At 34.3% G+C, this 16,393-nt stretch overlaps 1 protein-coding gene across 1 annotated transcript in view; it reads right to left on the bottom strand.

Annotated features, from left to right (window-relative positions):
* Positions 1–14,439, bottom strand: part of LOC115221274 (neural cell adhesion molecule 1-like) — an 832,228-nt gene extending 817,789 nt beyond the window's left edge. The window contains exon 1 of the mRNA XM_036510603.1: positions 14,401–14,439. The gene's annotated coding sequence lies outside the window, so the exon portion shown is untranslated. The remainder of the gene's footprint in view (positions 1–14,400) is intronic.
* Positions 14,440–16,393: the final 1,954 nt, after the last annotated feature.

Genomic DNA, 16,393 nt, shown 5'->3' with positions numbered 1-16,393 from the left:
AAGAAAATGAAGAAGAAAAAGAAAAAGACGAAGACGAAGAAGAAGAAGAAGGCCTCGTGGTTCGAATATACTTCCAGAAATGCAAGCTCAATATTGTTACGTTTTCTACCAGAATCTCTAATTGACAAGTCCACCTTTCTCTCTTCAATCTTCTACAAGTTCACATATTCGTAATTTCCTGTTAGGACTGCTACGAAAGGCGTTTCCTTTCCTTCTATTCTTGACAATAATTTCGGACTTTGTATTCCCTCTGACTCTATTACTACCTCTTATTTTCAACCTCCTTCTTCAGTCTATCTTTTTGTTCATTCTCCATTTCATTTATCTGACATCTCTTGTGTAAAGTAGCAAGATTCGATCCTTCCTTCGCGCTGGCACACTCTTTCTCTCTCTGTATCTGGTCGGAAGACATTTTCCGTCCTTCGTTGCGCAAACATACAAATCCATACACACATATATATATATGTACACACATACATTATATATATATACATACACACACACATACATTATATCTATATATATATAGATACATATATATATATACACGCACATATATATACACACACATATATATACATACATGCACATATATATACGCATACACACACATATATATATACACATACATTATATATATATACACGTACGCATATATCTATATACACACGTTTGTATGCGCTTGCTGGCGTGTCAGTGTATATGCTGATGTATGTATACACCAATTATTGATATAGATCTGCAAGAAAACCGATTATCCGATAAACAGTTTCTCACTTTCGCCACCTGAAATGCAGAGAATCAATACATGAGCTATTGTAAAACTATCAAGAAGGCAATATTTATTCACGATTTCCATATGTAAAATATGAATAAATTATAATACTACATGGCGATTTTTATAGGAATGTAGATATTAAACGCTGACGAATGCATATAAATGAACGCATGTTTCTCTTTTGAGTTAGAGCGAAGATTATCTGCTTTGGAAGACAATTTGTCAAGCGAGAGCTTTGTGCCCATTCTTCGTTTTTGTTGCAGTAAGATTTATTTCGATATACTCGGAAGACGCGCCTGCATGTGTGTATGCAAGTGTGTATTGTGTGATTGCGTATGTGTGTGTACGTACACATATTCCTATATACATACATATATATAAACACACACACACATATATATATATATATATATATAGATATATGGAGGCGCAATCGCCCAGTGGTTAGGGCAGCGGACTCGTGGTTTCGATTCCCAGATCGGGCGTTGTGAGTGTTTATTGTGAGTGTTTAAAACACCTAAAGCTCCACGAATCTCCGGCAGGGGGGTTTGGTGGCGATCCCCGCTGTACTCTTTCGCCACAACTTTCTCTCACTCTTTCCTCTGTTGGCCTGCTCGCTTAGCCAGCGGGATGGCGTTATTTGAAGGTTAAAACAATGCGAAGCGCATTGTGACCAGCCATGTGTAGCAACATCTGATAGCCTGGTCGGTCACGTGATATATATATATATATAGTAGGATTTTTCAAAGAAAGCCAAAAGACGAAGGCAGGTGTAATTTTCCTTATACCAAATAAACACACGTACCATATATTTGTTCTTTACTTGTTTATTACAGTTCTGATTGTCCGTGAATGTTTCGTCAAATACCTGTGACCTCTTTTATATATATATATATATATCTGAGGTCACAGGTATATATATATATTATATGAATGTATAATCATACTCGGTTGCATGTTTACAGAAGTGACTCAATAACCAAGGCCTTTGGTCAAGCTAGTTATCAAATACTATTTTGTGAATTCCTTCTTTATATAGCTGTGGAAATATCTTTTCACATACGTATTTAAAATATATATATATATTTCAATCTTTTATAAAGGTTAAACTCTTCGCCCTTGAGTCACGAAACTTTAGAAGTAAATATGTTTCATTAGCACCATATTTTAAGTTGCCTCAGTTCGTTATTTAGTAAAGTTATGTGTGTATATATATATATGTATATATATGTATATTATGACGCTGTTATTTATACACAAACAAGTGTATGTAGTACAAAATTTCTCATCATTTGAATTCTGTCTTCATACTTTCACGTTTGCTGCGTCATCTAAATGTAGTCATGTATATATCGATAATTTTGTGCTTTACTCTTTCGCCTATGCTTTTTCCAACTCACTCTGCTCTCCACCTCCTTCACTCCAATCATTATATCACTATGTACAGATATATATATATATATATATATATATATATATATATATATATATATATACGTCCATCCGCTATTTCGCTGAGAATTAGTATTTGAGATTTTTCCCCGGTGGTCTGTAAAGTTTATTGACTTTGCTTCTTTAAACCTTCGTGTACATACACAAAAACCAATGCAATCAGAATTCTTTAGTTGGTATGGCAAACTATCCGATTTTGTTTTGGCACAATGCTCGAAATGAATCGATGAGGATCGATATACCATTGACTGCATAGCTGGCATTGAAGTTCTGGGAGAATATCTGAACGCATAGCCGACCAATTTTCTATCTAAAGCACTTCGATTACCCACTTAAATCTTACTTTAACTACAGATAGATTTAGAAGAGATTTCATTCGTAAACACATAAAAATCTGTTTTTTTTCTTGTCCTTTTATTTATAAGTTATACGTAAATATGCTCCTAAATTTTGCTAATGTAGTTGCATATTTAGGCATGTGCAATTTGAAACACACTCATACGTATATGCACACCTACACACATATTTATAAACACAAAATTGGGAAGGAGGAACATGCACCATTTAATCAGCTTATGTACGTTTCAGATAGATTGGCAATTTTCAAAATTTTTTCGATGCTTTAATCATGTATATTAATCGAGCTATTTGATGAACTAAGATACTACAGAATTAGAGAAATTTAACGCCATCCTATCAAAGGTATATCATCCTTCTTGAATTACAAAACAAACATTTGAATGGCATTAGTAGTAAAACTAGCAATCACAGAGATCAGTATAGGGTGTAAGAGATATTTTTTAGCAGACATGATTAGGAATGGTATTTGTCAGATCGTGATAGAATTGTCCTTTGACACTTAGATCCAAGTATCCCAGTGGGCAACTTAAACATGTTTTATCCCAAAAATCCCCACCACATTTCTGTTTAAAATCATTACTGACTCAAATGTGCGGAGAAGATACGTAGAACCAATCTATTGACAGATGTATTATTTAGGAACGGTGTAAATTTTATTTCTTCAGTATTAATTTAAAATATAATAACTAGAAGAAAGATTAACTTAATAAGAATTCCAAAGGAATATTATCAATGTATAATTCTATTCTGTTTTAAAAAATTAGTTTTCTTAAAATTTATTTTTAAAATTTAAATAGCTGTAATATGATTAAGATACAATAAGTTAAATAAAGAAAACAAAAAATTTAAAAGATTATTAACAGATTTAAAATAGAAATGAATGTTTACAATAATTCCAGATAATTAGAAATAATTAAACAACCGCAAATATTCTTTATTAAATTAATACACACACTAACAGCAATAATTAGAAAATTAAGATAAATAAGTTGATGAAATAATTTTATTGTATCTACTAAATAATACCAGGTATGCTAAATATTCGAATTGTACTGGACAGAGAAATGCAGATGCAAGTTATGGTACACTATTTAGTATGGTACATTAATTATATGGTACACTAATTAGTACTCCATTTATTTGGGAAGATTTTAAAATTCTTAATGTGCACATTTTGACATTAAATCGTTTTTTTTTAATTTAAGATGTTAGATTTGGATGTAAGGATATGTAATGTCTCCCCGCGGCATAGGCTGCGTTTTAGTTTCCTTCCATTATACGTTAGTGCACTGCCTATTACAACCCATTTGATATCATCTCTAATACTTCTTTCCAGTAATGTTAGGTAGAAAGAAGTGAAGTTTTCGTTTATTTTTTACTGTACTTTATATTTAAACGAAGAAAGGTGATTATATGACCTCCACTTAAACTCATTATGCAGGAACCTATATTAAAGTAAGTATATTCCTCTGTCGTTAGTGTGTATTTAGAAACTAGGCTGTTCTTAAGCATTGACTATCTAATGGACATTCTTCATCGTTTTTACAATTATATAACCGGTTAAGCCAATTATCTAGTGATTTTTCGTCCAGAAAATTTCCCAATCCATCCATTGTCAATATTACAAGTTGAGCTGGGAACCCCTTCTGTATAATGAAAAGAAACATTTGATATACACGTGGTCTGTATTCATGAAACGTACTTCAGATTCATTTTACTTTTTCCATTACCATTGTTCATATTGTCATTATCACTGATAATTATGGTCCTCATCATTATCATTAATTACTATTACCATTGCCATTCTCATTATTTCACTCATCTTTATTATTGCTACTACTAATTACAATTAAGCGGATTGATTCATTCCATTACAACTACATCTCTAAACTTAATATTTCTTAACATATTCCTATGTATGCAGTTATTAGTAAAGACGTGAGGGGAACCATATTCTACAGTTTTATGTGAATTCATTTTGGATTTATTCGGTGTTTGAACTTCCGATATACAAATTGATAGGCAACGGCGAATGAATTTAAGTCTTACTTGGTCCACAATTACTTTCACCGGACAATTTAGGTAGCCAATTTTTATCAATACCTAATCCTTACAACGTTTTAACTATTTCCCTATATATATACATGTATATATATATATGTATGTATGTATGTATGTATAGGGAGAGTTTACGAAAAAAAAACAAAAGACAGGTGGTGTACAAAACAAACAGATATATTAGTATAACGCTCAGGAATAGAAAAAGTCTTTTACGTTTCGAGTCTATGCTCTTCTACAGAAAGGGATACAAAAAAACAAGGAGAAAAACAAGGATGGAAAAAACTGCGTGTAGTGGCTAAGGATCTATCATATATATATAATATATATATTTATGTAATGAAATATATATGTATGTGCGTACGTATGTTTGTAGGTATATGTGTGTGTACGAGTGTACACTTTAAATGTATACGCATTGATTGCATTCATGCAGATTTATTGTCCCTACTGATCGTTATGTAAAAATTCGAATTTTGTTAGGTTAATCTCTTTTGGATCTCTATTATATAAATAGCTGCTGGGCGTGCGTGTATATATGTGCATACATGATGCACGCTTTTGTGTGTGCCCTACACAAGGCTTCTAATGCACTAATATCTAAGTGAAGGTGATAATATATAAGTGAAGGTGATACTGTTGTTAGTTACCTGACGTGTAAATAAGATACGTGCACTAAAACGGGAAATTATATAACTTACACACTGTAAAATTAATCTGAAAATTGCTTTCTTCCGCTTCACTCTACGCAAATCAGAAATCATCGTGTGCGCCATTGTATTACTTGGAAATGAAGCGGATTTCATTGAAGCAGACGATAGAATCTGTCCACTTGGTTTTTCTTCATATTTTCCCTTTTTTTATTTATTGCTATATTTTGAATTTATTTTTCTGTTGTTCTTTGTGTTTTAATCCATAGATGTCAGTATTAACGTGTAGTTTAAGAAATGAAGACAAGATTGCTGGTTTAAGAAGCTGTCATTGGAACTCTCATGGATCGGTGTTCAATTTCATCTCTTGAGCAATGCATTTTTTCTTTTGCGATAACCACTGGTCTAAGAATTTTTTGTGAATGAAATTTCACACACAGTAGATGTGCAAATCTCTTCAACCTAATATAACCCTTCAACAAAATATAAAATTTGGCTATGAGGATTGAGGATGCTTAAGAATAAAGTCACATCAACTTGGAGGGTGTCAAAAATGGCTAGGTACGGCCGCATAGAACTCACAATGAAATAAAACATTATAGACTGCATCTAATAACATAAAACCGAATATGTACAAGTATCAAATCCAATTTATAACTGTAGACCCGACATACCAGTGGATCCTTGGTGTGACGTAGATATAAAAAAACTTAACACCATTTGTATTTACTTATGTATCTATGTGTGTGTGTGTGTATCTATATATATATATATATATATATTAATGTATGTATGCATGTATATGTATACGTGGGGCTTCGTTTAAACTAAAGGCATTTCCCATTTTTTCTTATGCAGTTCTTGTTTATATCGTGGCACTCCGTGGATTATGGCAACGAGGTTTGCTCGTGAAATTAACATGCAAGTGGCTGAGCACTCCACAGACACCTATGCCCTTAACGTAATTCTCGGTGGTGTTTAACCTGACACACAGTGTGACAAGGCTGGCTCTTTGAAATGAAAATGGAATGGAAGCACTCCGTCGGTTACGACGATGAGGGTTCCGGTTGATCCGATCAACGGAACAGCCGGCTCGTGAAATTAACGTGCAAGTGGCTGAGCACTCCACAGACACCTATGCCCTTAACGTAATTCTCGGTGGTGTTTAACCTGACACACAGTGTGACAAGGCTGGCTCTTTGAAATGAAAATGGAATGGAAGCACTCCGTCGGTTACGACGATGAGGGTTCCGGTTGATCCGATCAACGGAACAGCCTGCTCGTGAAATTAACGTGCAAGTGGCTGAGCACTCCACAGACACCTATGCCCTTAACGTAATTCTCGGTGGTGTTTAACCTGACACACAGTGTGACAAGGCTGGCTCTTTGAAATGAAAATGGAATGGAAGCACTCCGTCGGTTACGACGATGAGGGTTCCGGTTGATCCGATCAACGGAACAGCCTGCTCGTGAAATTAACGTGAGCACTCCACAGACACGTGTACCCTTAACGTAGTTCTCGGGGATATTCAGCGTGACACAGAGAGTGACAAGGCCGGCCCTTTGAAATACAGGTACAACAGAAACAGGAAGTAAGAGTGAGAGAAAGTTGTGGTGAAAGAGTACAGCAGGGATCACCACCATCCCTGCCGGAGCCTCGTGGAGCTTTTAGGTGTTTTCGCTCAATAAACACCCACAACGCCCGGTCCGGGAATCGAAACCGTGATCATACGACCGCGAGTCCGCTGCCCTAACCACTGGGCCATTGCGCCTCCACTACTCTTTGAAATACAGGTGCAACAGAAACAGGAAGAAAGAGGGAGAAAGTTGTGGTGAAAGGGTACAGGGAGCGCCAAGGTATAGCGCAAATAACAATGTGAAATATTCTGTCCAATGCGAAAAATAACATACGGCAAAATCGGAAACAAAATTGAAAGAAAATCTTATAATAATAATAATAATAATAATGGTTTCAAAATTTGGCACGTAGCCAGTAAGTTCGAAGGAGGAGTGGGGTAAGTCGATTACATCAATCACAGGATTCAACTGGTACGTATTCTATATCAACTTCGAAGGGATGAAAGACTCAGTTTATCTCAGCGGAATTTGAACACAGAACGATAGACTGATAAAAAATAATAAAAAAATACCGCTCGCCATTTCACCTTGCGTTTTAACGATTCAACCAACTCGCTACTACTCTACTAAGAAGAAGAAGAAGAAGAAGAAGAAAGAAAGAAAGAAAAAGAAGAAGAAGAAGGAGAAGGAAAAGAAGAAAGAAAAAGAAGGAGAAGAAGAAGAAGAAGAAGAAGAAAGAAAAAGAAGAAGAAGAAGAAGAAGGAGAAGGAGAAGAAGGAGAAAAAGAAGAAGAAGAAGAAAACGAAGACGAAGACGACGAAGAAGAAGAAATTAATGGATGTCTTTCATGTACATTTCTTAACTAGAGTTGGTAACTCAAATAATTATTAGTTATTCCGACATCCCCAGTGTAAATTTTAAATTAACTCAAATTTCTAGTCGGCTCACAACAATATATACATTAGCGCCCACTTAATAATTTTTGCAAAACCAAAGAAAATCCTTTTTGACAAGCATCGTTTATTCATATATTTATTCTATTTATTTTGGTTTTACATGGAAATAAGTGGTTACAATACAATGAAGAGAAGAAAAACAACTACGCGCGAACGCACTGTTATGCAATAGAAAAAACAATAAATATAAAACAAGAGTCATTAAATTAAAACATGAAACACTTTACTAATTCTTCCATGCATTTATTGAGACAAGCTTTCAATTTCTTGAAAGCTTCTGCCACGTTTAACAACGTTATTTCGCTGTAAACAGTTTTCGGAACCGTTTAGCGTTTTTTTATGGTTTGCTTCTTTGGGTGTTGTATTCTTTGTGTTGACGTTTCACTGTGGTTTGTATATATCGTTTTGTTTCGCACTGAGCGGAATGCATGGCTTGATTGAATTTATCCGTGAATAATGTACAAGAGAAAAGAAATGCATGAAGCCATCGCTTGAACGAACCCCTAAACATTGAGAAAATTCTTGTCAGTAACAGAGTTTTTCATCAGATTGAAAATCAACGAATTATCTGAAATATATGGATTGTATACGCTTGCCCCTCCTTTGAGAAGCAGTCAGACACACACCAACACACACACACACTAAACCTACTGTCAAATATGTTGGAAAAAAAACCCAAACTCTCGTATATTAAAAAAAACACAGTGACTGCATTATTTATACAATGTTAGAGATTCAGTCTCTTAACAGACAATATTTGCTAGAGAACAGTTTAATGATGTAGAATCTTCCAAGCTTGGACGCGTAAAGCACAAACTATGGGACATGACTGAATGAAAGTATATAATATGTATATATATGCGTGTGTCATTTTGTGAACGTATTTATCTTAAATAAAGCAATAAAGGGAATTATGTAATGACCGTTGTTTATACATCGTCTTATACATCACTGAGTAAAAACCAGTGTATCTGGAGCACGCCCACGGATTTAAAATAGAGAATGGTGACATATAACCCCGGACCCTGCTATAAGAATAAGCGGAATTCTTTAGTACTCGACTATTGTTAGCCCACTGAACCAAAAGTGTTTTGCCCGGATTGAGAATCCCTCAAAAATATTCAAACAGGGTCTATAATCGTCCGAGGTCGTATGTATAAAATTATGTGCTTTGGCTGCAGCATTACAGCATTTTAGCTCTTATTTCTAGCAATGTTGGTGTTTCTAATACATTAGTCGCATTTAGTGACAAATAAGTTTTTCATTTTTGGTAAAACATTGGAAAATGAAGTTTATTTCAATTTTTTTATATAAAGACTTGGCCAAAAGTCACCTCACAGTAAATCAAAACCATTTCTTTCTAACATTTATCTATTTATGTTTAACAACTGAATGAATTTAATAAAAACATTTAAATATGAACCGGAGCAATGCGAAAAAGCGTGTCTTGCTTAAGGACACAATGCGCTGCTGCTAATTGAACCCACTACATTAGGATCGTGAGCCAAGTAACCTAACCACTGGACCACTTTACATTCGCAGTCATTTTAAAGCAATACTTAAATATCCCTTTATATAACCCATGTGTCTGAGATCATTTATAAATTCATTACTTCTGAGGATCTACAAATAGCTTCATTTAGGTCACCAACATTGACTAATCTAAAAGAACCTATATTTGGCTTTCTTTTGTGGTGAACGCAATTCAACTCAGTTTTTCTTAATAGGAAATCTTTTATTCCTAAAACTTATTTTTTCTTTTATTTCATTCCCTGGAATAATTTCTGAGAGCTATATAAAAAAATACTTCGCCAACATTTCAAATTTCTGCTATTTGCGAGCTGAAACTGAAGTACATCTCTTAGGTGCAATCAAAAATTTACGATGCATTATACATACATGCATTCACATACATTCACACACACACACACATTTATAAATTCCAGAGCGTGTGTTTCATAAACCCAAGTTTTGTTTGAAGTTGTTAAATATTTTTTAACAATTTCGTACTGAACTTAAATAATATGGATATATCTTGTTAATATCTTCATATTTGTGTGTGTATATATGTACATGCACGTGGGCAAATGTATCACCATTTATGATATAAATGTATGTTTAGCATACTGAAAGTACATTGATTATAAATGTAAAGTAACAAAGAACTTGGCAACAGCTATTGTAAAGCTAGCACACACAGATATATATATATATAGCATGAAGCAGAATTCTTCTAACATTTTTAGAGATGGAAACGAGGAGAAGTAAAAATATTTCCTGTGGGATTAAATATAAACGAACAAAATTTTACGGATTCGAAAGTGCAAATCTATTAAAATTTGATTCCTATATATATATAATATATATATATATATTTATATAAATATATATATATATATATATATATATATACGTAACGTGTATCAGTGCCAGAGGAAAAAAAACGCATTTTGGAAAATGGAAATATCTTTGTTGTTTATGGTAAAGATTTTGTATTTCGTGTATGCTTATTGTACTTTTGTATCGAAGTATATGAGCAAGGAATGATAGAAAGATATGCAAGAAATCCGATAAATATATATATATATTTTTTTTTTTTTTGTACGTTGAAAACACCTCAAAAACACAGACGAATAATAAACAAAAAACAAATGCAAAAACGGTTTGTATTCGTTTCGTGTCTTCGCGCTGAAAGACGTTGTGAAGAACATACGTTGAAACTAATTTTATATATATATATATATATATAATAGTTATCGTAATCTCTTTTAAAGAGACTTAGTAATTTTAATATTTCTATTATATATATATATATATATATTATATATATATATATATATTATATATATATATATATAGTTGTGCGTGTGCGCTTATGATCCGCCACTGCTTGAGAACCGTCTCAGTAAGGAGCGGTTCGGCAAAAGTGACCAGTAGGTTAAGTTCCAGGCTTATAAAAACCTAAGTACTGGGGTCAGTTCGTTCAACTAATATTCTGAAAAACCGTGCCCCAACATGGGCGCCATCTAACGAGTAAAAAGCGGAAACCATAGAAAATGCGAGAGTGACAGGAGAGGAAAAAGTGTTAGAATGTGAATGACAAACAATCAGTTAATAACGCTGTCTTCTCCGTTCGATGTTGCATAAAGCATAACACAAATATTTAAAAGTGCAAATATACGAAAATAAGGTCTTCTGATTTAATCCACCCTATAGTTTCAATGGTTCAATATACTCGAACAGTGACATTTCCAAATGCTTTGAAGGAAGTATATTTCCTAATAGAGTATAGATACCGTCAAATATTCGATATAAATTGTATAAAGTCGAGCTTAACATGCTCCATGTCCTTTAATGCTTCGAGAAGTATTAGAAATAAAGGTAATACTATTTTACTGACACACAAAAGCCTTCTCTTTCACGTCAATTTAACTGAATAGCCATGATATATTCAAATTCAATCGTATTTCATCCGAAACTATGACTAAACTGATTAAAGACTTCCTTGTGGATAACCACGAATCAAAATAATTGTACAAGCTGCATGGAAACTCGTACAATGCCTGTCTACTTCTATATCCGAATATCAGTAAAATTGAAAGGGTGTGTATATCAGCAATTATAAGATTGATTGATACACGCGACTCTCTTCATTAACTGTTCCATAAAGTGCAATACTTGTCTACAGGGAAATTATAACATTTTATTTAGACTAATTACATACTAAATTGGCCTTGTCACTTTGGTAGGAGCCTTGGTGCGAAAGATTAGTCAATCGTTAAGGTGTGAACAATTAGATTCTTTTGTCTGTCTGCATGACAATGGCCTTCATCGAACTCTTCTATGAAACTCTAGTAGCGCGTATATATATATATATATATATATATATATATATATATGTCATACGACGAAGTGATCTTCAGAGAATGATTTATGAGTTCATGTCATGTTTGGAAATAATCCTAATGTTAATCTATTTCTACTAAGCATCAACACAAGACTAAGGAGAGAAGCAGAGATACGTCGATGTGAAATAAATTTAAACGTAAGTTGAGAAGCATTGTTATATTTCAAGGACAAATATACGGCAACGACACAAAGACTCTGGCATATTACATACATACAATTCGCACTAAATATTTATGTTGAGAGATAACTGTATGTGTGTATAGATATATACGCTCAAAAATATGTCTGTATATATAAGCGTATGTGTGCATAGTTTTTATATATATTATATGCATACATATATATTCCATACATACGGGTATGTGTGTGTGTCTGCATGTGCAAAACCTACATACTTACATGTATATGTGTACATACATGTATAACATACCTTCACACAGACACACGCACACACTCACACATATATTCCTACATATGTTTCAATATATTATTTATAACAACTTTACCAAATAGGTAATGCTCATAAGCTGTTTCAGGATATTTATGTATTTTCCATTCCATGTGCAGGTGTTTTATCACAACGATTTGTCTGCCGCTTTACTTACACGAATACAGTGTGTGTTATGTAACTGAAACACGAAAAGATAAGCCACATACACTGACATAAATTATTAATCTGCCATGTTGTATACAAGATTCTGTAGAAATGTCATGTCTTATGGACGTCTACAGACAGATTTATACAAGAAAAGTCGGATGTTATCTTTGGAAGCAGTTATCTATAAATGATGGCATATGTATATTAACTTATGTATATATATATATACATACAAACATATATACGAATACAAATATATATATATCCATAAATATATATGCATACAAACACACATACATATATGTATGTATATGCATACACACAAAAATATACATGCATACAAATACACATTATATACAAAGCTATATATATATATATATATATATATATATATATATATATATATATATATATATACAGAAATATACATAAATCTATATATACACGTATATATATGCATATACAGATATATCCATACATATTTATGTGTATATATGTATGTGTATATAGCTTACATATACGTCTACACATGCATAAAAGTGCAACACATAACCAATAATCACAAAGACTAAAAACCAGATGTGAGGTGGGCGCCAGCTTTTGCAATCACCTGTAACATTGCTGGTTATGTATTTCTGATCTGTTTCATACGTCCCGTCTATTCACCACTGAGTTCGATATTGAAGCGAACGATGGATCGACCACGTGGAAGCGGGTACGCCAACAGCATTCCTCCGATGAATAAGTAAGAACATGCAAAAGAAGTCGTTGGTAGTCATCCCGCGCTGATCGAAAGCTTCGCAGCTACCTCTGCTCCACGGTCTCTCTTTCTCTCAGCGGCTCCTTACCGGAGAGCCAGCGCCCAAACGCCTTTCAAGTGTATGAGCGTGTGTCCATGTGTTTCTTCCATTGTCGAGCCACTCGACCTCGTCGTTTGACATCCACCACAGCGCCCGCCGCTTCCTACTTCATCAGATTGACAACAACGCTACTCGTCGCTTATACTTTGGTGCCGATCCGTGACGGAGACCACGACAAGGGTGAAGAGTCTACCGGGGTGTAACAGTTATCCCACAAGACCATCTCATGTGTGGTGCATCTAAAGACATTTCATACATTCCTACATGCATTATTTTCACGTAAATCTAGGCGTGGCTGTATGATAGGAACCTTACTCCCCAGACACATGGTTCTGGGTTTAGCCTCACTACGTGGCACAATGGGCAAGTGTCTTTCTATCATTTGCAACTACGTACATTTCATCACCTTGGTTGTTTGGAACTCAGCAGTAGACATCCCAAATGCATTTCAATGTTTAGCATCATTGCTTCATCAGGGAAACACTTTATTGAATTTTTTACAGAAAACTAAAGTTGTTTGTGTGTGTGTGTGGGGGGGTATTTCATTTACACAACATATATATAAAAGTATGCGTAAGTTATGAATAAATTATGCATTAATAACTGTGTACAAAAATATATCTTTTTACTACCCACAAGGGGCTAAACACAGAGAGGACAAACAAGGACAGACAAATGGATTAAGTCGATTATATCGACCCCAGTGCGTAACTGGTACTTATTTAATCGACCCCGAAAGGATGAGAGGCAAAGTCGACCTCGGCAGAATTAGAACTCACAACGTAACGGCAGACGAAATAAGGCTACGCATTTTGCCCGACGTGCTAACGTTTCTGCCAGCTCGCCGTGTACAAAAGTAGTTGATTAGCGGCTTGAAGTGGGATGGGTACCATATTCTATATTTCATACCGAAAGTTGGAACAGTATTTCAAAAGTTACTTGAACATCTTAGAATTTTTACAAAGACACTGGTTAGAGAAATATCTGTCAAAATATTTATTTGATTGCTGCCTTTTAAGTTCTCAGTACTTATAAAGAACATTGGTAAAGTTACACCCTGAACTCTTGTGTTTTATATAACTTAATAAATCAATATAGAAAGGGTTTTCGTGATTGAAACCCTGTTTGGTATCATTTTAACAAATCGCCAATTTGATATAGCATTTACAAAATAAGAAAGAAAAAGGAATTGTGCACTCACGGCCTCGGAATAGGAGGATAATAATGAATATCGCAGTGAACTTACCTGAAAAATAAAAGAAAAGAATTGTAAATCATTTGGTAAATTATATTGTAATTAAAATACATACAAAATGTCACATTAGATTAATTTCCACAACAAAGCAATATAATGCATGGTTATTGTTTTTTGATGTATTAAGGATAAAGTTTCCGGCGTTCATGAGATTTTATGAAGATGCAGTGGAGGTGCTTTTGCGACTAGTTTGCCGAGGGTGCGACGGAAAGATTAATGCCAAGCCTTAAGTAAAGTTTGTGTTTTTAAATGGCTAAAATGTATTCCGAGCTTTAATTGTTTTTTTAGCTTCAGCACACAACGTCAGATCAAATCATTTGCCTGTCAAGTACATCTCCGAAAGATAAAATGGAATTTTTCAGCAGGTTATCTGAGTTACCTGTATGAGCTTGAATCAGTCAAAAGGAAACCAGAAGTACAAGCCTAGTTACTTACTTATATTACAAACCAGCAATATTGTTTTGTATTCTTAGAGTCAATTAACGTCATGGAGCTTTAATAATAATAAATATTCATAACATTTTCGTCCCACATTGGCATAGTAATGGCTGCATTCAGTACCACCGCGCAGTGTCTTTTGCAAGTCTTTAGTACAGCCCCGGACTGACCAATACTCTGTAAGTAAACTTGGTAGACGAAAACTGTGTACGTGTTTCTCCCATGGCCACCTATGATAGTTTGTTTACGTCTATATAACTTAGTGTCTCGGCAAAAGGGAATGACATAAGCTAGAGACATTAGAAAATAAATATCGGAGTTGATATGCCTGACTACTATATTTCAAATCATTTCCTATCATGGACGCTGTACAATGACTAAAGCCAGTACAGGATAGCCTCAGGATGGGCTCGGGTATAATGCTTAAACAGGCTTATATGATGAAACCAAATGGAAAATAAGCAAGATTGGTGATTACGCTAAAGACAGTCTTTGGTATGTTTTGAAATAGGAAACCTTATTCAAAATCATTTATACCATCAAGCAACATACAATTCTCTGAATTACCATCAAAATTGAAATAAGAACATTTATAAACATAGAATTTTCATTTCCATGAGTCTTGCTGTCTATTTATAAATATCCAACGTAGTTTGCTAGCATCCAGCAATTAAAAAATAAACAAATAAAGCTAAATAATTGTTCACGCTTCATTAATTTGCAAAGAAGAAACCAAAATCACTTTCGGGTGTATTCATTGAAAGATGCGCTCAATGCACACAGAGAAAAAACTGGTAATTGATGTTTGGTGTCTAGACTGAAGGTATGGCGGTCCCGTGAGAAGAATAAATATACCATTGCGTCATTGATTCATTATGTTGCGTAGGTGGAGTGAAAGAGATTCGACATTAACTCAAAAATGATTTTAAAATGGTCAAACCATTTAAAATCGAGTCAATAAATTTACGCAGAAATCAAGTCTTTATGCCGGCTGTAACTGGTGCCAAACTGTATCTTCCTAAATTGGCAGCCATTCTCTTGATTAAATATTGGCGGTGTAAAGATGGCGATTCTCGTAGGCATGAGCAGCTACGAGTTTTCCTTGATTGGTCTGTGTATACAATGCGGCGAGGCATGGTCCACTTTGATCATTGACAGACCTCCGATATATGCAGTCTGAACGCCTACATAGAGGTGTATAATTCAGCCATTCATATCTTTCCTAGTTTTCGTGCAATTATATAAACACGCTCACCGGTAAAACTTCCACTGCTTTCTTTTTTGTTGCGTCTTGCAACCTTTTCAATAATCAAGACTATTGAAAATGTTGCAAGACGCAACAAAAGTTTTAGGAAAATAGAAATAAGAAAAGAGTGGAAATTTTACCGGTGGGTGTGTTATATTATAAGGCACAAAAAGAAAATGACTCTCCCCAGAGACAACAGAATATGCTTCAACACACGAACTCATATAAAGAATCTTGCAAACCGAATCCAAAAAT

This window comes from Octopus sinensis, linkage group LG18 (assembly GCF_006345805.1).
Source record: "Octopus sinensis linkage group LG18, ASM634580v1, whole genome shotgun sequence".
NCBI lineage: Eukaryota > Metazoa > Mollusca > Cephalopoda > Octopoda > Octopodidae > Octopus > Octopus sinensis.
This window is presented reverse-complemented; position numbering and strand designations above follow the sequence as displayed.